Source organism: Anguilla anguilla, chromosome 14 (assembly GCF_013347855.1).
Source record: "Anguilla anguilla isolate fAngAng1 chromosome 14, fAngAng1.pri, whole genome shotgun sequence".
NCBI lineage: Eukaryota > Metazoa > Chordata > Actinopteri > Anguilliformes > Anguillidae > Anguilla > Anguilla anguilla.
Window position 1 is genome coordinate 15,732,261 of NC_049214.1, and position 25,509 is coordinate 15,757,769.

The following is a 25,509-nucleotide window of genomic DNA, read 5'->3' on the forward strand; positions in this document are numbered from 1 at the left end:
AGCCCTCTTCGTTCAAGCAGATGTCTGGGAAAATGAGCATATGTTTCGTAATCATAGTATTGAACATTATATTTAGAGTGTTCACACAATTATTAGTCATAAAATGACAAGTTTAATGACTGTGCTTGGGTTAACCATGGACAATCCAACATTTCTTTTAAAAAGTCGAACGGGGCAAAAGGCTGATGCTGAGCACCGTTATGCTTATTCAGCTGGAGAGACAAATTATACTTGACAGTTGAGCTGAGAAAGCATTGGATGCCTGAATCCTGGAATTGGACTTGGTTTCTAAATTTTAATATGGCCAACTATGTATGCTATTATTAAACTTAACAAATATCTTTTAAAATATTTTTTTACTGACCCCTTCCAACACTTTTGATTTCTAGAATTTCAGTTGCTTAACCATAGACAGAAGTCTACAAAACAGTATTACTGTGCTACATTGAGCTAACCTATATATGATTAATACAGCCAAATGAAGTTCAGATTATTGGCAAATTGATTTACTGAATAAATAAATAAGCATAGACCGTCAACAATCTAGTGATTGAAAATTTACTCTTTGTGATCCCCAGAACTGTATCTTGTGGTTAAAACAAACCAACAGCATCACCAAGGCTCCTGATGTCACTCAATATTTATTTTCCATATATTTCAAATTCATTGACACAATATGCATTCTTGCAACTTGCAACACATATTCCAGCAACAGTGTGCAATCATTTAATCACGTCAGGTCTTATGCTGGGCATGAGTCCTCCTTCACATTTTGAACTTTATGAGTAGACATCTGCTGACCTACAAACTGCCTCATAAATACCATTTCCAATATGCCAGGGTATTGTAATTAATGTCATACCATGCTTTTATGTGCCACTTCATCTAACATGCTTGGCAGTCCTTCCTCATCTAGCAAGCATGCGGGCAATTATGTGGAACATAAAATAATGAGGCAGTTGAATAAGATGTGAATGCAGTTCAGCATTTATTCCTTCGGGAGTGAATGCCTCTATGCTGTGTAATCACGGTGCAGCACATGGCCCAACATGAAGTATAGTTATGCATTCAGGCACGTTATAAATGAAGGCTTAACTGTAGGAGGTGTAAATAGGGGCAGTTATTCACTGAAAATCTTGTTCAAGTGCAGTACTGCTGATTTCAAGGACATTAGCATTATCGGTGTCCCTCAGGATACCCAGCTTACAATCAGCAGGAATCAGCAAACCACTACAGTGCAAACATGCAGCACATGCTGCTGCTGCTGCCTCAGAATATGTTGCTCTCTCACACATTATTAACACCTCCATGCAGTAAAGTTTACTGATATTTACCAAGATCTGAGTATGCACATACACTGGACATAGAGGGAGCTACATTTGAAAATTTTGCCGAATGATGAGGGATAATGTGGTTATTTTTCACATGCTGTACTTCCGAACAGGTAGGAGGATGTTTTTTGTGTTTATTCAATCATAACTTCACTGTAATGCGTATCTGATATTTATGCTGAATTACAGTCAACTCAACTCTGACTTGTATGACATATGCTGAAATGCCATATTTACATTTTGACTATGAAAATGTTCTCAAGATTATCTTTGCAGTTCTGTGAAAGTCTTACAATGGTTGATTCCTCCTCATAAGCAAGAGTAAAGTTAATCAGGAAACACAGCTGTGCACTGTTGAAGATGTCTCATCTCAAATAGGCAGTGTGGAACACATTTTGGTTTCATTTCACAGTCCCATGGTTATGATAGTCAAATAACAAACACAAAAAAGCAGCCCCTGTCTCAGCAAAATGCTAGAGTACAGCATACAGGCAGTATGTTTCATTGAGATTATGGCTTAAAGGATCCTTTGAAAACAAAATCACCTGTGCTCCCATTTCCCAAAGCACTAAAACCATCATAAGAACCCTTCTATGATGCATTATTAATTTGGGTCATTTCCCCAAACCCTCTTTACTAACATTGCACTTGAACACGGTCATAATTTAACGAGCGGCCCCGATCACTTGCAGAACGGTGCATTGTTACCTCATCTTCAGGCCTCCTGAGTCAATGTACTGTACAGCTAGTAGACTGACCATGAAACACAGTAATGATGTATTGGTCCTGGCATGACAGCATCATAGTTGAATCCATTGATTAAGGAATGATATTTATTTAAATCTGAGATTTCTTTATAACATAGAAGGTATTTGTAAATAATTTCCATTTCTGACGCCTTTTATAGGCCACTCACAATCAGCCAATTCACTCATCATTTAATTAGGATACAGTATGTTCAATTTGCATTTTTAAATTAGAATATGTGGTAGTAGTAGTAGTAGTATCATCAAGTATGGCCTAAATGTAAAAAATTATAACATTTGGAGGGCTGCATGCAGGTGTGCATTCTTCACTCAGTATAATATTTGCAAAATGCTTTCTTTCCTTTAAAAATGTATTGTCTTCACATGCATTATTACACATATAGATTGCTTTATAGATTGCCGAATTGAAGCCTTCTAAATTGATTTTTTAACCTTTTCAACACCTGACACCAGTGTCCTACCACATATTCTTTGCAGTGTTTTGGGGACGCACATTTGATATTGAAAAAAGTGGGCCCTGGACATTGATGTATTCAGGTGTGTTGCAGAGGTCATTGTGGATCACTGACACTTTCACTGGCTGTACTGTCTCCGTAAAGGCATGGGAATTACTCTGTGGCAGACTGGCTTTCAAAAACCCCAGGGTCATGTGGATTTTCACGCAGTACATTATGACAGAGTCATAGTATATTTTTTCTTGCGGACGTTAATGTGCAGCGTTGCACTGCAGTAACTCTGGCCAGATTTGCATGAGGCTGTAAATAGTTCAGATTGGGTTGCTGAGGCTGGTCGTCTGTATAGGGGATAGCATTGGAAAATGTGCATTTAAGCAATTTTATCGCATCATATTTCTTTAAAGCCTTGACAGCTATCCCTGAATGAACTGCAGAGAACTAGACACCTTTTTTCAGTATGGGTGGAGAGCAAGGCAAGATTCAAATACTTTATGCATCCTTCCTTCCTGCCATCCTCACCTACTTTTCTTCTTGTGACCTGGAAGTGGCTAATTGGCTGTCATGACAGGCAATGTTTAAATTGTTTAGTAAATGGAGGACATAAGCATGATTTATCCTTGTAAATCTCCTTCAGCAGAGAATACAGGGAGGTGTCCTTTGTGGAAGTGATTTTGAAATGACTGCACATTCGCCAGCTCAGCACATCTAACCAGTAAGGGAAAAGAAAAGTCAGAAAAAATAGGAAAGAAAGAGGAAGTAATGAAGTAAGGATGTTGTTCATCCATTCAATTTATTGAATTATTCAGTCAAATTGTGTTTGTTGTTGCAATTTCACAAAGCAAAATGTATAGTTAAAACTAAAGTGTTATAGTGGATCTGCGTGTGCTGCAGCTCTTAGTGTCACTAATGAAAAACAATGCTTCAAAAGAAGAACAGAGTGAACTGAAATACCTGAGTGCTTTCCAGTGCATAAATCTGCTCTTGTATCCTCGTCTCCTCTCCTGCTCCCCAACCTTGTTTCTCATGATTCCTTTTAGAAACAGAAGATAATGAAACAAGTAAGAATGTCGCATGAATAAAATATTTAAGTTGAATGCATGTAGAATCACCAGCCGATCTATCAGAAAGATCAAAAGCCCATCAATAAAGAAAAAAATCCCCCTCATCTACTCATTATTTTCAATGAATCCCCTGTACTAGTACTTGCTTGTCATGTTGTAAAAAAAATTACTGCTCCTTTGTCCTCAATCCCACCCACACCTCTGTTGAGGACACACCCTTGAGCACTGTAAACAAAATGTCAAGAAGAGGTGAGGTGGTCAGAGGGAAAATAGCATCTTTACACTGAGTGCAACCCTTAGCGTGTGGGAACATCTTACGGAAGCCACTTAGTGCTATTGTAACTATTTTATGTTTTCCCTTTTTGGTATTTAGCTATTCTGGGCCCTGTTTCACGAAGTAGGATTGCCGAGTTAGCCGGATATCTGCACTGAGTAAAACTTGGAACCCTCCCTAATCTGAAACATGGACCAAAGTAAAACGAGATGTTCTGGGTTTTACTCCCTACAGTTATCCAGCTAACTCAGTAATTCTGCTAAGTGAAATATCCTCCTGGACATTTACCGACATTGTAAACACGGAATCATGTGTGGAATAAGTAACGTTAGCAGGCCATAGGTCTATCATAGCTAGTTAATATACTGTACTTGTAAAGTGAATGACTTTTTCTGTGAAGTTATCTGTACCCTTTTCAAAGTTGTTAGCAATGTTGTTAGCTTTGTTAATGAAGCTGGCTTCACATGACGTTAGCTAGATAGCATGCATGCTGTACTGAATTCAGTTTACCTCATTGAAACAAATGCAGGTGAATTACCAAGGTAGTAAACAGTATAAACAGTAACAGCAGTTCCCATAGGGGGGAGACATCTTGATGGAAGAATGGAATTCGATACAAAAGCTACCCAACCCTGGGCATCTAGCTGCATAACGTAACTAGCTGAAAGTAACGTTACGTACAGGTCCAACAAAAACAGGCCAACTTGGCATCGCTTTTCATCACTGAAGAAAAATAATTCCAAGGTTGCAGTATATACTACAACCATTGTTTCTCCTGAATATTTTTTCCATTGACTTCAACAGGAAAATTAATCAAGAGAAACAATGCTTGTAGTATCTACTGCATATCTGGCAGCAGCACCGTGGTTTGTGGCTCATTTGATACCTTGGACCCTTGATGACTTAGCCATTTAGCCAACAAATGTGTTCCATACTGTAATAGCATAATTTACAGCTGAATCTAGTCCCACCTCCCAATCCCCGTAGAGATCCATTCAAATGCAAAGGGTTTTTGTATCGCTTGTAGGACAACCTGACAATAAGATATCCAGACTCTGATGATGTCGATAGGTCACAGACATCAGGAAGTCATGGCATGCAAATGATATGCAACCAAATACAAAACATGACTCTTTTATTTGGCATTATGTTAATTTGTCTAAAACACTGAAATGGGGGACTACGTGTAAAAAGTGCTGCAATTACTACATGGTGAAACCAAAATGTATCAGAATACCCTTTAATAAAAGCTCCGAGTCTGCACTTTGACCACATGTGAATTGTTTGATTACAAACAGAGAAAATAAAATATTAAATCAGAAAAATGCAGGTGTTTTTAATGTTGTGGCTGATCGGTGTATATAACATGAACAAAATCACTCAGGCTCTTAAAATGCATGCTCTCATAACCACACTAAAATGCAGATTGGGTAAAAATAGTGCCTTTGTCTCCCTTTACAGGAAATCCATGCTTATGTGATTTCCCTTCTCACCCAGAGAGCATGTTAATCAAAGCATGGAGAAGTCCTCTAATTGAATTTCACCTCACAGAAATCCTGCAAGGACAGCATAGACAAGAACAAGACAAAGGACACTGTTGATTCTGAAGAGTTAGCTATCAGGTCAAACCTTTTCCTCCCCATTAATGTCCTTATTCTATTTTATTAATGCAATTATCTTTTGGTTGTCTTTTTTGTCAGTGACTAGCATATTTAAATGAGTTGGGCTTTGCAACAAATCACTAGAGGATTCGCCTCCGTTAATAGCAACCCTGCCCTAACTCTATTATGCTTGATGCTCGCTGTGCACATGTGGCTCAAAAACTTCCATTTCCTGCAGAGAAGTAAATTCATGCTGTCGCGTTTCTATCTGGTTTTTGCAGGCCTAACTATGTCACAAAAGCAGGCCTCTCCCAGATTAGTGGAATTAGGATCCAGCTGGAATTCACACTTGCTTTGTTTTACTATAAAATGTGCACTGGCAACTGCAGTAAGTCAGGAATGGATGAGGGACAGGCTGCCTTGTCTCTTTTGGATTATTTCTTCCACATAGTTTGGATGGGGCCCATATTGCACCCTGGAGAAGGAAAAATATTTTTGTCTTTTTGTTCTTGAATCACATTATTTTTGGATTTTTGTGATGGTCTGATTAGCAGGGCTGGAGTTTTTATTTCTCAAACAATATTTAATAAATAATGTAGACAATCACAACCAATAGCAATTGCAGGCCAAATATCATATGGCCACGTTAGATGCCGAATTAAATAAATAAATAAATAAATAAATAAATAAATAAAAACTAGTTATCAGGAATCTTGTAGAGTATAACAACTAACTTCTCATGTAGTATCCCACTTGTGCAATTTCATTGTTCAAAAATAGATTTCTTTGTCATCATAAAATTATTGTATATTTTATATAAGTATATATTAATATTAGTATATAATATTTTTGAATGGGCATATGCAAATACGCAACAAACAGTTGTTACGCAAAAACTAGATTTTTGACTGGACTAATATTGACATGTGGCATAACCTCAGACATCACACATTGATATTATACTAAGCCTGGAAAAATCCATGTTTGACCATGATATCAGGCTGAGCAAAACCAATCAATGCCACTGCATATGTCAATACGTAGCAGATCAGCAGCAGGCTGGTGTCTTGGGTAAAATTTGTTTGCCATCATTGATACTCCGAACACAGCTGGGATTTGGAGTTCTGTGCCAAATTTCACACTTGGTCCTATACATCTCTAACCAAATGAAATTACAGCTGGCTTTAATAACATATGGTACAAGAACTGTCTAATAGCATAGTATAAAATATCTAGTTTGATTTTGTACAATTTTATTTCAGTGTACATGTTAATTTGTTCACTGTTTCTATATATTAAGCTACAAACTCTGGGTATTCACCATATTATTATTTCTTTCCTCTGGTTTAGTCCAGGATCATCATTAGTATACAGATCCCAAGGGTAATTTCCATTCACCATTGTATTTACAATGTTCAGTAAATTCTACAAAAAAAAAAAAAAAAAGTAAAATGAATACAGCACTGCCACATTTAACATGGTATGTCCTGGAATCACTTAGAATGCACAAATGTGAAATCTTTAAATGGTGCCTAAAATCCCTGGTGGTACTCCTGAACATTAGTAATTGGCAGTAACCTGCATGCAATTATACATATACAGGTTTCTATATCATCTAGTGTGTCCTTTTAGTGCCATTCAAAAATTGTGCTGACCCAGGAATAACCTCATATCCTTGTCAAACAGTTGAATTAGTAATGACCCACTTCCTATCACTTTCAAAAGGTTTTCATAATTTCTTTTCAGAAAATAGTATTTATAATGTATTTTGGTAGGTTTTTTTATATATTCAATATTCAATCCATGTAATGTCTTGCATGTATTTTTAAATACCACAAATTGTGTGATGTTCTGCTAACTTATCCATTTCTCATCAAGCTTCATAGCCTACTGTATGAACCAATTCATTATATTTAGTTGTTCCATATGCTGGAAATTTCAAAGATATTTCAAGGCCATACACAAAGACTTATAAAACTGATGATCACATGACAGAAGTTTATATTTTGTTACTGTGTGGTGGGGTTGGATATTAAGTGTGATTCCATTAACAGTGAATAATAATCTAAAAGGGCACAATGAGTTACTCAAGTAGCCATGACTCACTGAAAGAGGCATAGACTGCCAGGGGGTTGGGATATGCCATGTTGAGTGACTGGATTAGCTAGTGAAATGGCCATCAAATGTGCTGTAAACCCAGGCCTTACACTGGCATGAGCCAGATGCTGGGGAAAGCCTACTATTCAGCCTCCTTTCTGCCTTGTATCCCCTTGAGAGGATAAAGCAACAAGGCTGTCTAGCAGTCCATTCCTTTCTCAAGAAACCATGGCTATGTTAGCAACTAATCACTCTCTTTAATTTCAGAATGGACTGGTAGGGGTGGGGGGAAAAAATGGTGGAAAAAAAACTACGCTCTAGAATTGTATGCTGATGCTATACCTTTCATTTGAATAAAAATATGCTTAAAAAGAAAAGACTGCTAGGGGGTTTGGAACATATATGGTATTCCATCCTTTATCTATATCCGTTTATCCTGAGCAGGGTTGCAGGGGGTGCTGGAGCCTATCCCAGCATGCATTGGGCGGGAGGCAGGAATACACCCTGGACAGGCCGCCAATCTATCGCAGGGCACACACCGTTCACTCACACATTCATACCTATGGGCAATTTAGAGTCTCTAATTAGCCTACCTGCATGTCTTTGGACTGTGGGAGGAAACTGAAGTACCCGGAGGAAACCCACGCGGACACGGGGAGAACATGCAAATTTCACACAGAAAGGCTCCGAGCTGAGATTCAAATCCACAACCTTCTTGCTGTGAGGCGACAGTGCTACCCACTGCACCATATGTCTACTGAATTATTATTTTCAAACAGACAATCCATTGTGCTTCTTTCTGTGGGCCTTACAAAGTACAGAAGATTTATTCAGTGCTGTACACCCCTATCACAGTAATTTTTCTGTTTGGGCCATAGCCTTGGGGACCTTGCGTAACAGCTTAGATATTACAGACATCTACAGTTTTAAGTCTGAGAGCCAGCTAACTATTTAGTTGGTTAGCAATGGTATGTTAATAGTGGTTGTCTAGTAACCAAGTGAGTCTGCTATCAGCTGCAAAGCTGTTCCCAATCAGGTCATTAATTTTGTTTCAAGAGCGCATTGCTGAACAGGTTACCCTACAGGGTTGGAGTCCTGATCTATGTGGTCACTTTTGGCACTACGATCTTTACTTCACTCTAGTGTGTTTCTTTTGCACCTCTGCACATTGAACTGTTGCACTTGTTGTACGTCGCTCTGGATAAGAGCATCTGCTAAATGCCTGTAATGTAATGTAATGTAATGTAATGCATATTACTTGTGCCACTGTTACCTAATGTGCACCTGTTTTTATTGGTTTTTTTTAATTATTTTTTTTAATGCATCTTAAGCATCCCTTTGTAAACAAATGTATTTGGGAGTTTTTTGTCCTCCATTTTCCAATACTAGGGCAGAACCTCCCTGCATCTCATCACCCTCCCCCACTGCTAAGGCAGATGCATTTTTAATAGGAAGGAAAGCTCTGTCCTGATACAACACTGTGGTAATATAAAAACACAGATCTTTAATTTACTACTCATCTACTTTTTTTTTTTTTTTTGCTTTCGACAGGACTCAGTGTCTCTGTGGTACCTTCATCTTTCTCTCACAACCCACAGGTGAAAAATATGCTATCACTGTGTCACCAGCTGAACGTGTCACTCACAGTTCCTTGTTCATTACTCTCTATGCTGTCACTTCCCTCTGCAGTGCCTGACAAAAAGAAAAGGAAGAAACAAAGGTCTCTAAAAATGGTTCTAAAAATGGAAGTGGAGCTGATGGGCCATCCGTCGTGGAGCAGAGAGAAAACGAGAAGGTGAGAAGCCCAGCTCGACATGTTGCTTTAGGCAGACAGTAATGCAGAGGACAGTGAGAGCAGACAAACAAGGAACAGCTGGGTTCTGAAAGCACCGGAGCCTGAATTGTCATTCAAACATGAAAAATACTGGGTTGGTTGAATTGCAATGCAAAACAACCTTTTGCTATATTTGAAATACACAGCTGTTTTCTATTACCTTCTCTGGTCATTTCACCTATAAACAAAACTTCAAAACCCCTGTAAAACAGTTTTCAGATTGGGGGACATATACCTGTGGAGAATTCTTAGTAGTTTTGTCGATATATGGGGTGATAGTGTTACTCCACGGCTTTTCCTATAGCATCTAATTTGTCCTTTAAGGAAATATTGGCTGATTATATTTGGGTTTCTGTAGAGGTATTAAAAATTGGATGTTTGGCTGTGGGGCTGTTTTCCATAAGCAAACAGTTTTTGTTTGTTAGAAATTTACATCTCATAAATTGCAGCATAAGCAAACAGATAGGGACTGGGATTTAACTAACAAACAAACTGGCCAGTTAGCACGATTGGAGATATTGTCATCCAACTAATTAAAGAAAATGTTCAAAACGCTGTTCCAAGGAAGTAGTCAGATTATTATTATTATTATTATTATTATTATTATTATACAAATGCAATCAAGCCAAATACATTCCTGTTTAATGTATCACTAATCTAGTATTCTAGTCTTGATAGCAGCTCCAGAACGAGTGTGTCATCTCTGTACTGTAAATCACTGCTTTCAATTATCCAACTTCTATTTGTCCTATTTCTAATCTTTCATCAGACTGATTTGTTACACTTTTGCTTGATGCATTTTAATCATCTCTAAATAAACAAATCTTTAAAAACAGAACAAAAACAGATCTCTCTACTTTAACTCTATATTGAAATCTCTCGAACTTTGGAGTTTGACTATTAACAAGATCATCTCACTCTGCTGACCTTTTGAAGGATCTTGGCATAGTAATTATCAAATTAAAAGTATGGGGTGGGCAGTGCGACTACTTAGTTGCTTTTGTTCCTTCCAATGAACACCAGGGTATCTGAGAAACATATGCAATCAAACATTTCCATTGGGTCTTGAATTTATTAATGTATAAATCCAAACAACCTTTTCACTTTGTAAATTGCAGTTATAGAAAACAAAGCATACCACCAACAGTTTGGCCTCAAGAGCCCAAACTGATTTTGTCTGACATCAACAGCAGTTTTATGAAGTTCATAGATCTTTATATCCAGGCCAAGTTATGATTTGGATATTGGCAGTTGACTTACTTTTCACTGCATGAGGAAATTAAGTGGGAAGAAGTTAAGTAGTTCACACAGCTTACTATATATCGTGAAGCAATTATAGTTGTCATATACTATAGTAGTTGTGGCAATTGAGATAGTTGGGTAGCCAGACTAAACAAAATAATGTTTAAAATACATTAGCAAGACATCAGAATCAGTCTTACTTTCATTTTCTGTTGCTGAAGCACATGAAGGCAAGTCATTTGAAGGTTACATTCTGAAAATCATTGTTTTCATAACACAACTATAATTTGTTATTTGTATGCACTGTATTATGTAATGTCAAGTAGCTATTTAAGCACATACATTATTATGATAGATTTCCATATATATTGTGTTGAGATATACATCAGTTAATTATTAGCAACACTTAATGCATGTCCTACCATGTGATTTATGACAGATTTCTCAGAGGGTAGAACTTAGCTCCAAGGCTTGCAGGAAATTGAGCAGTTTTTCACAGTCAATAGTACAGAAGCATATTGCGTATTTCACTAAGCCAGTACTTATAACTGTGTTGTACAACCAACTGGTGAGTATGAGGGAACAGATCTGAATAAACTTTCTATGGTTTCCTCATTTGAAGCATAATTGTAATGGGAATAATATTGCAGGTGGCTGTTGTTTTTTTCTCGTCAGTTTTTTGTACATGAGTGATAGATGTTTCTCTGCAGTTTTTCCAACCAAACAGTAATCTGGTGATGGTTCCCCCTGAATGTACTTTCACATACAGTAGCCTAATCTGGCTTTAATTGCATTCTGATCACATTCAGATTTCAGAGGTGACTTTGCTCCAAAGTGCATTTAAATATACTGTGGTTTTGTAACTGGAAGCTGGCTCTATATTGAATCATTTGTCAATCAGATATGACAATGGCAATAAAAAAGGTTGGATAACTTGTATAGTGCACACAATACATAGTAAGCTTTGGTCACATCCTCTTTTAAAAAATAATAATCTACAAATTTCAAGGATTCATGTTCATTCATTTTCATTATTTTCTCTCTACATTGCCTCTAAAATATAAACATTAACAAAGATCAGATAATCAATTTGTTTTGGCAAGATCACCTTCCATTTATGTGAGAATTGATGTTGTCTTGTATGGTTATGAATGTGTAACAACAAAATAGGTACTGTAAGGGGGTCAGTTGAGACATTCAAAATATATATATATTATTTTTAATGAAAGCATAATTATTATGCTCATTATATGGACACTGATTGTGACTCGATAAAGTATTCTCTATGTGAATCCAAATAAAGGTTAATTTGTGCTGGTAGGAAATATGGAAAGCATGTCAAAGCATGTCTCATAGCTCTTTCTTAATGACCAACAAATGTATCCAACCTGGACCACTGCATGCAGTGATACTGAGAAATCACTTCAGAAAGGTGTGTGCTCACAGTAGCCCAGAGAGATAGCATGCCATTATCCTTGGAAAATAAAAAAATAAATAACATGTCAAACTTCACAGCTGATATCTGGGAGACAGTTTGTGCAAGTGCAGAGGGCAAAACAGTAGGTTGCTGTGGATGCCGGAGAGCCAATGCTGAAGTAAAGCAGAGCGTGACAGAACATGAGTGATGAGAATGAGAAAGGCTAGTCTGTGCTGCAGTAATTTAACACACCATCCCTGCAGGACCATTCATGGACTCCTTAGACTTTGGAAGCTGCTCAAGCAGTACATACGAGGTGCTGAACTACGCTGTAGTGTTATGTCTCTGCAGGTGCGTTCAGCAATACAAGGTCACATTTGCAAGACACAAGTACATAACGTGGAAAATTCTGTTTTTCCAGCCTACACTGTTTCCATACCGTGCATTGTGTTTGCACCAGAAACAAAAGATGCGGGGGCAGATCGCAAGGTACTGGCTGTCAAACTTGGATCTCTCATGCGTTCACTTTCCAACTGCACGCTGGGCCGCAGTACACTCTGTTCTCGATCTGTGCCATTATCATGGGCGGCTGCTCTCCGGTGGATGCCATTGACAGCGTGTTACAGAAACTAGCGAGGAGATTCAGCCGTGTTGCTGTGCAGCGTTCCCGGGGAGAGACAATTTGTGCAGTTAAGACTTATCCACTCCAACACCAGTGCGGCTATTGCTGAAAAGGTCACTCTGGCTGACAGGACAATCGTGTAAAGGGCATTCGAGAAAAGTACAGTATCTGAAGTATAGCGAGATCAGACACATTCCTACTGAGTATCGAGATGAATCCGATGATCTCTTAGGCAGGGAATCTTTTAAAAATTGATTTGCATGTGACAGATGCCTTCAAAGATGACACTGTGCATCTGTGGCATCCTTGCAGTTGGTTCAAGCTGTTCAGGATTCTCAGCAGGGCTTTATACGAGCGCTCGGCAATGCTACTCGCTGGCTTCATTAATTAAATCTATGTGTTTACATCTCAAAGCACAGCTTACTTGTCCCACCACAGGGAGCCTGTTCCCTCATCTCAAGAGCTGATGATTAAAATATTTGGTAGGGCATTTATTCACTTTGGTGGCCTGCTGTCCATCTGACTCAATTCCATTGTGCCGGAGAATGTGCATTAAGCCCTTGCGCCACGTAATGTGATTCTAAATGCTGTTGTAAAGTGACAATATAAAATATTTCTTAAATATTTAAACACCAAATCTGAAAATGTAATAACAGAAAGTAAAGAAAAACAGCAGCAGCAACACTTCACCCAGAGTCCTACAGTCCATTAACTGCAATGTGCAGTTGAGCTTTAAGAAGTAGATGCAATTATTCGGTTAGGTTTTCAAGGACACAGCTTTGTATCCAGTTTAGATAAATACGTTGCTATACAGTTATACTACAGTGTACATTTATTCAATTATTTCTGATCACTTTTTTAAATTTTATTTTGTTTGATAAAATCCATAAATTAAGAAGTCTCTAGACAAGCAGATGCTCTCCTCTGTAGCATGTGCATACACTTCTTTTCACTGCAAACCTCAGGTGCCCAACCAGAGCTGCTCTTGCGCAATAAGACAAGAACAAACCTACCAAATAAAATTGTTCTTCTCTAGGCAACGCTATGGTAACTAATATGCTTTCAACAGGGCACATCACTACACCATATCACTATGTCTTAGCAGGAGCCAGCTGGCAGCTGTTACTATACCTTGCTGTGTCCAATTTTAGATCACTTCTTGCCCTATGGGAAATTTAAGTTAAGTTTGGAGATACAGGGATTACAGAGGGAAGTTGCTTCACCAGAGCACGCCACCATATACACACACAGACATACACAAAGGACAAATACAAAAGAACAAAGGGATGAAGCATCAGCCCACGCCACTTTGCCGGACCTAGCTACACTGCAAACAAAGAAAACTCCACGACCTCCACTCCCACTCCACCTCCACTCCAACTCCATGTCTTCAGTTTGGCCTCAATCCGAGCAGTGCTCTGGCAGAGGTAAGCACATCACTGTTAGCCCACAATCACCCTGTCATCAGACACTCACGCCCATGGAAACCCAGGCTCACGTCCCTTAAGTGAAGGGAAGCAAGTTTTCTGGTGCATTCAGGATTCCAGTCCAGCGTTACCACTTAACCATTATTCTTTTTTTAATTTCTTTTTTTATCTCCACACACACACACACACACAAGCACACACACACACGCACACTCACACTTAGGTCTTTCTACTGAGCTCTGTATATGAAATAAAGTAGCTTTCAAATGTATTTCTCATATGTTTAAATTTGTTGGTTTTAATCACCATCCAGTATACAGTTCCTATTTACAGTTAGGAAAATGTAATTATTTTTTAACATCAATCAGTGGCAGCAACCGTCCTGAGAATCAATCAAGCCACCTTCTAATTATGAAGTCCAGTTCCTCAAGCACTATGCAGCCCCTGAAGATGCAACATTTATGATAGTGCATTAGTGCAATCGATTCAAGAGCATCTGTAGCTACTTATGTCACAAATCAAACACCTTTCCTAGGGTTTCAGCCAATGTTGCTAATGACCACAAGCACAGACATTTGACTAAGGGATCAATGATATAGCCATGTGCCATGTGTAATAATTACAGTGTTAAGTCATCAGTCATTGAAATGTAGAAGCCCAAACTGAAGCCTTTTTTATATACTGTATATTACTCAAGACAACATAGAGACAGTATCCATCAGCCATACTTTTTAACTACAGTTAAAAATACATCTACTATTCGTGCTTGTTCTGTGCATTTATAGAACTAATCTTACGACAGATTAAACTTCCTGAAATCTTTCTGAATATATCTATTCTTACTTAAAACAGCATTACTTACAGCCATCATTTCTCACAGCATGTTTTTTTTTTCTTTTTTTTTTTGTTCCATTGAGTACAATTAAATTGGCCATTTATTTAAAAATAAATTATTTTTTTTAAAAGTTTGTGTAAGTTATAAATGGTCTTTTAAAAATGTAGCTGGACTCTGGAAAGCAAAAACACATTTGATCCAGCATCTAAACCTCCACAGGTCAATTACAGCGCTCTCATAATTCAGACATCCTGCATAATTTTGATCAATGGTGACCATGTTATGTTGTATTCTTCACCACATGTTGTCAGTGACAATACAGAGAGTAGTTTTTCAAAGAGTTTTTATGCCATTACCATTTTGAATATTCTCAAGGTAATTCATTACAGAGCAAAAATCTTTTGTCAGTGTTAAAGTGCTAATGTCATATAAATGTGTGCTGACAATGACAGGATCGGCTTTCAGAAAAGATGAATAATCCTTGTTGCCATGTTTTAATCCTCGGATATATATATTCATAACAAAAGATGAGAAAATAAAATGGTCTTGTTCAGAGAAAAAATGGCAGATATGTCCAGTAATATTATTACTTCCATGCACATGTGCACAAACATTTACTGTACATGCATGTCCACAAACACACACACACACATTTCTAAATACAAGGTCACAACATCTAAACTGTCTGTTACTACCTCAAAACATTAAAAAAAATGGAATTGATCCATTTAGAAAGCTTGATGATTCATAAAATAAACATAAATTAAACATTGTGGGTCCTATTTTCTTTGTGTAGAATTGTTTTAGCAAGTAGGAATATTCACATTCCACTCAGCAGTGGCAGCTGCCAGCACTGATGAGAAAAGGTCCACCCCCACACACAACATGGCAAGAGAAGAAAACTGCTATGAAATCAGCAGGTTACCTGCTTAAGCTTTAGCCAGTCCTGTGCTTCCCTTTACCAGCAAACTCAAGGACCAGCTCAGAGAAAAGACTTAAACCTGTATTTTAGACCTCAGAAATGTTTCAGGTCCTTTCTGTGTGCACTTTGTAAATCACATATTGTCCTGAGAAAGAGTTTGTAATGAGAGTCTGATGCAATATTCACAGCCACACACTCTGCATTTTTCATTCATAAGCTGGCCATATATTTTGCTTCTGTTTTGATTATTTCCCCTCAGTATGAGTGATTGCAGCCACACAAGGTTACAAAGGAACACTATTCTTTTGAAAATACAGAAAGACATCACACAACTGCTTGTCATGCAAATTATCTGTTCAAAACCTCATTGAAAACCATACAAATTTTAAACAGAAGTCATATTTTATGGTGGTTGGATTGAGCTGTCAAGTTATAAAAAGAAATATTACAAAATCCACGAAAATACAGTCTGTCACTGTTACCATAATACCAAAAGAAATATAATTATATTAGAAAGATGATTTCCTGAGTAGAGAAATTGTAAAAGATGCCAAGCCAGAGCTACTGTTAGGCCAATAATTTGCCTCTGTCAATTTAAAATAACAATGGATTGAACAGAATTGATCCGTCATATTTTGTCAAAGCATTGCAAATAGGATATGAGAAGCCATGAATTTCCTTGTCTTTGTCATGCCTTACAATACCTATTATCTTTGTGAAGAGACTTGCCATACAATTTTCAAAGCAGTGTGAAACACACAATAAAAAAACCAGGACTAACTATCCTTCATAACGTATTAAGTTCAAATTATTATAGTATATAATTTTCCTTTGTTCAGTACAACCATCAAATGAAAACAGAAAGTAGTCTCTGTATACATACGGGCACAGGATGAACGGGTATAGATTACTGACCATCAATTAGGAACCTCCCCTTTAAAATGATTACTTCAAAATATAATGTTAAAGAATTTGAACATGGCTACTTGTAGCACTGTATTTTCTAATGTTTTCAGGGAGAATAACAAATAATATTTAACATTTTGTTCCCATACACAAACTAGAAATAATTCAATTCTGCATCAGATCAAAAATCTAAAACTAAAATCAGTGATAATAGCAAGTTTTCCTCAAACACCCACTTGCTAGTATGCCAAAAAACTAAAAGTCATTTTTAGAAAATGGATAGAAAAGATGTGAGTTTGAGTCTGAGAGCTTTGACTTTTTATATTTAGGAAAGAGTGGTATGTGTTTGTGAGTGTGTGTGTGTGTGTGCGTGTCTTTGGGGGGGTGGTTGTGTTTGCTGCTCATCAACTCTCACTGGAGAATAGGATTTTACACCTCCTGCTTGTTTTGGCATTGATCTGATACTCAGTGGAAGCTGGTGGCTGCTGTACGGATATAAACAAATAATGTTTTAAGATTGTGTATAAATGGATAAATAAATCACAAGATTTTTATTGATTTAGACTTGATAGCCATCAGGAGGGATTGCACAAATCTTAATTTAATGCTTCCGAAACATACTGAAGATATAGAGTGTTCTACCCCTCTCCCTTCCTCCCTTACCCTGTTTATTTCTTTAACTCATTCGCATACCCATCATTCCACTTGCAGGAGGTTCAACTGCAAATGCTACTGCTGCACTATAAAGACTCTTCCCTTATGCATTTGTAATATAAGTGGCTATTGCACAGAGAAATGGTTTCTCTTATTCTGATGCATAGTTTTTTTTTGTTTTGTTTTGTTTTAAAACTGAAATGTGACATGCGTTGTTTAAAGCGTCATGGCCCAGAGCACTTTAACTTCACAATAATTGTGTGAGCACTCTGAAAATGATAAAAGTGGTAAAGGATAAAAAAAATATATATGTCTTGGATTACTCAGTAGTCTTAACTACATTATCTTATTAAGCACTTATTTTGCAAGGAAAAGCACCACCACCTACGCCTGCAATTCTTTGTACAGAATGAATATGTATTTCAAGAATTTTCTAAATGTGGGGTGTGAATTCTGAGTTGTGAATTTAAATGTATTCCAGAATATTTGTTGCTGTGGGTGACAGCAGTGTTTCTTAAAAAATTCTGCTTAATTACATATTTCACAAAACATTTCTTCCAGTATCATGCTGACTGTGGCCACATGTAAGCTGATTTTTTAGCTCTGTACCTTTTGCCTTGCTAAACCTGGTCCTTTCTATCAAGTTTAATTCTCAAAACAAGTAACAATATATTAATCATACATGCCCCTGAAATGTTATTTTGTTAGCAGCATCAGTTAAGAACACAGGTAACTGTCAAAATAAAGGAAACGCTTGAGTAAATGAGGGATACAAAGTATATTGAAATGATTCCACATGTGTTGAGCTAATTGAGCAATTAACATCCCAGTATGCTTGTGGTTGTGCATAAAAATGCTGATGTTAAGTTGCCCAGTTGCTATCATGGCTAGAAGAAGTCAGTTACTTTGAAAGTGGGTCAGCTGTTGTGGTGCGTTTGGATGGAGCTTGAGTGACTAAGACTGCTGAACTTCCTTGTTTTAAAAGAAACAGTGACTAAGGTGATGCTGCAATGAAATCTGAAGGAAGGCTTCCCCAATTAGTTAACTAGCTATAATCAAAAGCAAATAATCATGGACCATGCTCTCCATACAAGCCACCATATGACATGTAGAAAGAAAGCTGCTAATTGGGAAAATGAGGCTGCTCGCAAAATATACCTGTAACGCAGTCACATTCTCATGCTCCCTTTAACTTTGATTTGTAAATTCAGTCAGATACATCACAAAATATTAACTGGACAATAATACCCCCACACCCCATTTTCCCTTTGTCTGAACAGATTCTTGGCACAGTTTAAACTGCTCAAAGTTTCTAATATAAATGAGGGTTTCAAATGGAGGTCTGGGGCTTTAGTGATGCAACCACTCTGTAGGCAGCATGGAGCCTCTAGAGCATCATTAAGAGATATAAGAGACATAGGGTGTCAGATAGCTTTTCCTCATACAGTGCTTGACATTTCATGACCGTAGTCAGTTTTAATTGACATTGACACAGGTGTGAACAAACATTAGACTGCCCTTTTCTTCACTAGTGCGCTTCCAGCCCATCTAGCCTGACCTACAAAGCCCTTCATCAATATTAAATGCTGCTGAATGATTTTGATGAGCAGTGAATAAAGTTCTCCAGCAACTCACACCTTAACCTCGTTGCAAGGACACAATATAACAGTATGCCTTTGTTTGAGACACTGACGCTTTAGCCTGCGTGATTTGTTGTGCAAACTGGTGTACTCACAAAGCAAGCTAAAGCACTAGCAAACTGTACTTGACAAGCTGATGCTTATCTGCTAACTAATCACACTTAAACAATACATGATAGATACAAAGTCATGTTTGAGATGGCATGAATAAAGGAAGATAGCAGGTTGGGATATGGCCTCTTTATGACAGCGAGGTTGAGGGATAAACAATTGTTGCTGTGAGATTTAGTGTGTAATGTACTTAGTATTTTAGGCTACAGCATAGGGATACCCTACAATGTTGCCTGTGTTGACATGCCTTAAAAACCTGCTAGTGAAGACTGCATAATTACCTTGTTTGGAATGTTGGTAGTGGGGAGGAGTGGTCATATTGGTCACTGAAGTCAGCCCCTCCCCTAGCCTACTCAGCAGCTCATGTGTACAGCTGAAATGATGCAAATAAAACTTTTCCCTCCTTTTAGCTCAAATCTGTCCTTTCCTCCCTGTAGCCTCAGCTGTCCTTAACGAGTAAGTCGACACAGGGCAGGAAACTGTAGTTGCAGCACTCCCTATAGGTTGAAAATTTCAACGAGGTTGCACTGCTGGCCACATCTAAATCAGTGATGTCATTACTGGAATTCTTCCATTGACAGCTGAGGCAAAATACCTGTAATGACATTGCTGATTGGGTATGGCCAGCAGTACAATCAGGATGAAATTACATTTTTATTTTATTTTTGTTCTCCCATATTTCCCGTCAATATATATATTTTCCTCTTTGCCTTTTCTGTTTCCCTCTTCTTTGTCCTTCCTTCAATCTGAATCAATGCCTGGAAATCTGTCCTATTGGACTCCATTCTGTCTTTAGGAGAGTCCCAGGACTATTTACATTCGTTTTTGGTACAATTATGTGCATATTCTTTGCTGGACGGACATGCTAGTTTGCATATTCATGTATCCCTGTGTATGCTTTTCCTCACTATCACGTCTTTTTAGAGGTCTCCTGGCTTTTCAGGTTATCACCACATCTTCCCACGGTGTCAGTGGTTGGGGTCAGATGTGTCAATCATATAAAAAGCTCTGAAATTAACTGTTTTATTATATTCTTTTTAGATATGCTCCACACCTCCCAGGAAGACTATATGATAGGCCACAATGAGTGTTATCCCCTCTGGAGGACAATATAATTGGAATGGGTATTGTGACAATGAATTTTTAATTGTCTTTATAGAGACAGAGATTTGGGAGGGAAGGTATCATCAGCAGACAAAAAGTTGCTGGCTATGTCAGACACACAATGCCTGTCCCAGTTTCTCAGGTTTCATACCCTCAGGCATATTACCAGCTCCCTTTAATCAGTACAGTCCAGCTCTGCATAGGAAAATGACTCCAGGGGAGCTCTTGGCATGAATATAGCTGCAGCCGGGAGACTGAAAATGACTGTATTCATTTATAATAATAATTCTGACCCATTTTGTTTGCCTATCAGCATTCCAAATAGCCAACTGTATGCAGGCATTTATATTTACACATAACCACAGCCGTGGAGCATTCCCTCTTGCCCTTTCGTTTAACTTTTATCAAGTTCTGAAACAACTAAATGGTGGTGAGCTTTTTTTATTTAATTCTGAAACCTGAGGGAAGAAATAGACAGAAGAGGACAGAGTCTCAAATATTGTTACACCCCCAAAAAAATAGCTAGCAAAGTGAAAAATGATGACATACGTAAGAAGTTGGTTTCAAACCAAACTCTATAGAGTTAACACATTACAGCTGATTCATTGGTTGGGTCTGTCCTCAGAGCAGGCCTGCATCTGTATTAAATCATGCTTTTATGAAGTTGGCACTGCCTAGGCAAGATCAATCTCAGATGAAACTAAAGCGCAGTGTCATTGTGTTCCACCAAAATGAATCACGGAGACAAAAGGGTGAAAATCTTATCCTTAATCTGTCCAGATCTTCCTTTCATTTCATGCAGTGAATCTGCCCAATCTTCATTCCTCACTGCAACAATGAGGATTGGATGTGGCAGAGACAGCAAGACTGCAAAGAAGCTCCATCATGAAGCTGTAATGTCAAAATTTAGCACAGTGGCAGTCTCCATTATTATGGTGTAGGCATTTCCTTGTCTTGAGTCAGAGTAGAGAGGTGGTTCGATAACAATTATTGCCATGCCCAATACCAGCTGCAATGCAATTCATTAGCCATGATTATGTTTCACAAAAAATCACTACCAATTAGTAATGTCTTACCTCCCCATCTCCAATAACAATCAATGATCTCTAATTCAACCTTCCTCTTTGTTTTCTGCACACAGAAATCATTCCATTGTTTCACCTGCCTAGATTTTTAGGATACACATTCTGTAAAATGGAAAAATAACTGGAAAATCATTAACATTATATACTATGAAATAACAGAAGACATTAAAAAATAATCTTTCACACACACACACACACACACACACACACACACACATATATATATATATATATATATATATATATATATTACACATTCAAATGGAGGCTGTTTTCACAGGTATTTAGGAGCTTAGAGGATGCAAATACATAAAATTTAATTTTCTAGCCCTCTTGTAAAGGGGTAAGTTAGTCAAGGAGCTGTATAATAGGGGATATAGAGTCACAGGAAGGCAGACTACATGAACCATTTTGGACTGAAATGACTTATGCATTAAGATGTTTGTCCAGCAAGAGTTGTGCTCTTTATATTCTCTCTGTACAGCTATGTTCAGTAGTGAGAGTAAGGTTAAGTACCTCATTTAAGTCTGAAGTACCAAATCTGAAATGCATTGATATTTTCATACACAACCTTACTCTGCTCATGTGAAGTAATAAAAGTATGCTTAACCATCATTTCCCCATGCTAAGGAACAACACAAAGCAATGTATTATTATTATTATTATTATTATTATTGGTAGCAATTTAAATGAAGTTTTTCTCATAAAAGCTTTATATAGAATATATACTGCCTTCTTAAACAAGACATAATAGTTCCATGAATCATATGCAACCAAATGTCATGCTTCATAAATGGTGACATAACACCTTCTAACACAACATGTCAAATGTCATATCTCAAATGTGACATAAGCAACAAAGTCACCTAGCTAATAGCTAAACATTATAAAGGGTGACAAAACATGCTTATGTTGGATGATAGGCTAACTGTAACGTAACTCATGATGTCGCTTGATGTCAATTCAAATCGACCAGAGAGAAGTTAGTCTCCTTGACTCCTGTTACAATGGCAGAAAATATCTCTCTTATTAAAAGGCACACAGCTAGTAAGCAGGATGCATGGCACTGCACAGTACAGTAGGTACTAAAAGGAGGTTCAATTGGGACCATATGTACTCCGTACGAGTTGATTTAGCACTGAACATTTCACTGTGTAATGTTTCATGAAGGAAAGTACTACATAAGTTATAACTCTGGTAGGGTGGAAAGTCAATAGCCCCAGTTAGACCCTGGCATCTAAAAATAGCATTCTCTTAAATTATTGCTTTTATTGGTCACTGATTCAAGGTGCACTGCTGTAACACTGTTGTAAAGCTTAGACTCTTTGCACTTTGATGCAAAAAAACCTTGCCTCAATCGCTAACACCACTAGAGATAACAATAGAAATAACAATGCAGTCCCCTTCCCCAAAGGAGGGCTGAAATTGACACCCCAGGTTGAAGATTATGGTATTCTATAATCCAAGAACTATCCGCAACAAGTCAATCAACTGCTAATACTACAGTGATGGTATAACTATTACTAAAATCCCCCTCTGATCCCTAAACAAATCAACATGTTCTTTGTATACGGGCCAGCAAAATTTACTATTCATTATGCGTTCTTTCCATTGAGCTGAAAGTGATTTCAGGAGCATTTGAAAACAAGCATTTCTATTCATGTAAATAGAATTTCAAATGCCATAACTGCCATTTGTATGAAAAAATGAACATCTTACCTTACAAACAGTGCAAAAATGATCTCAATTAGACTTTCCAGTGCCAAGGAAATGACCTAGAAGCTAGCTACTAAGTCATTTCCTAGCTTCCTAAAAAATACCCTTTTTGACTTTTTGCCCCTGCTTAGAATCCACATTACAGCAATTTTACAGTGTTACATTTTTCAAGCTCCTTTACATAGCTTTCAAATGTAGTTTATGACTTTCTTGTCATTGAAATGATGTCTTACCTAACCTGCTGCCTACCCAATTACTTTTACATAGCATTTTCGCATGGAGCAGGAGTGAAAGCTTAACGTGTGCTTTATCAATTGTTTATCGGAACTGTTTGTTCATCCGCAAATGCTTGCATAAAAAACACTGCAGAAGTGATAAAGGGCATTATATTATTGTAAATGGTTTGTGATTTGATTTATATATATATATATTTTTTTTTTTTTTAATTTTAATTTTTTTTAAATTATTATTATTTTATTTTTTTTCGTAATTTTCCTCCATGTGGACTCTCACCCTGTTGTGATCGGGGGAGATCTGTACTGTATGTGTGCCTGCATGTGAGGCTGTTGGTGAAAGACATGAGTTCCCTCACTTCACACTTCCCTGAGAAATTCAAGCTTCGATAACTAATAAAAGTGGTGCTGGGATGCCGTGCCTCATTTCATCCTTATGCAAATTGCAGCAGCTGACTTACAAGCCTGGTTTACAGCGAGCCGGACAGCTGAGTGCAGGTCAGAGCACACAGCAAGGTAAAACAAAAGTGGCTTGATTGTTCCTTAGTGAATTTGGTTAGTGTGATAAGCAACCATTATCACCTTTTGAATAACGTGCAAATCACAATTACAGGGAAATTCCAATCTGTGCATTTAGATAACATTCCCATTGGCAGATATGTGATTCATATTGGATTTATTTCCACATATGACTGTGGCCCAAAACGGATATATGAAAATATCCGATTCCATGTGCTTTTTTCCTGTTTACATGTTCATAATACATATCCAATCTGGCATATCCAATCCAATCTAAAGTACAATGCAAACATATTTGTTTCTGGGATGATGATAGTGATATTATTCAATGCATGCATACTGGGGTTCAGGTAAAACCTGAATAAGTGGGTCTTTAAATGGCAGTGAGGTGGAAATCTCTGATAATCTTACTTTGGTGTGGTGCTCGTTGAGCTCCGGAGAATGATATCCATCAACAGCAGAGAACTAGGTCAGCAGTGTAGTGCATTAGTAAGGAAGGGTGGTGTCAAGGGGTTCTAGATTTCATAGCAGGGGGTCAGACTCAAGACAGAGGGTGAAGTCTGGGATCAGACAGACTGGTCATTATTGGTGGACACATGGACTGGGTCCCATTTCAATCAATATGAAAAGAAAAAAACACTGGAACTCTGGGGGGAAATTTTCTGGCATTGTTATTGTATAATGGACACCCCCACATGTGAAGAATGAGAGTGAGAGCACTACTGATACTATGTGGGTCATGCAAACCGATGAAAAAACACTGTCAAGATCATGACATGTACTAGATAAAAATAAACCCTGTAAACAGAACCTTAAGCACACAGGACCCATTATATCATTAGCTTCATTTACAATACCGCAAATTTATTTCCCAGTTCATCTTCTCTAATGGAACTGAGCAGATGTGAACAGTAATTTTTGCGTTTTCACTGATTTGGTAGCTTGAGGAAATGTGAATAAACTGGTCAAACTGAACATTATGACAAATTTAAATATTTGAAAATTGCAACAAACCTACATCAGCACCCTGGCTGAATGATAAATTCAGTCATTTTCACATTCAAGTGATTTTTAAATCATCACTGACCAAATCATGTAACAATTGCTCAAATCATAATAACCCTTTTCTGAATATAATCAGTTTGAAAACATTCACCTTGATGGCTGTTTCATGCATCAAGTAGTAACAATTGTGTTTAGTGCTCTGAATTAAAATTGCTGTCACATCTTATTGGAAACACAGCTACAGTATTGTTCGTAAGCCACACTGAACAAATTGTCAGATGCACTCTACTCAGTGGTAGTCTTAGATGGCTATAGAGTTGTATACATGTTCAGTAAACATGCTTATTCATGTAGGTTTAGATCCTGGATTGATCACTGATGCATGGGAATGGAGAACATGCAATGTTTTGAAGCATGCATTACTGTGTGGCCATGTGACAGTTGTAAGATTTTCTTAAGTACTCTGTGTGATAGTGTCTGTGTAAGACATTGTGGCATGACCACTAGACTATGATAGATGGGTCATCGGGTCAACACCCTCAATCATGTTTTAATAACCCTTTGTTAAACTAACCCTTTTCAGCAATAGTACCTGAATTTGAAAGGCAAAAAGCTTATGCACCCCTTTACCCAGCTGAGACCAGTTGTTGT

General features: G+C 37.7%; 1 long non-coding RNA gene across 3 annotated transcripts in view; it reads right to left on the minus strand.

The window, feature by feature from the left end:
* Window positions 1-25,509, minus strand: part of LOC118212587 — a 68,685-nt gene that overhangs the window by 29,974 nt on the left and 13,202 nt on the right. For all 3 annotated transcript variants that reach the window (XR_004762273.1, XR_004762275.1, XR_004762274.1), the window contains exon 3: window positions 3,505-3,583. This is a non-coding gene — a long non-coding RNA (uncharacterized LOC118212587). The remainder of the gene's footprint in view (window positions 1-3,504; window positions 3,584-25,509) is intronic.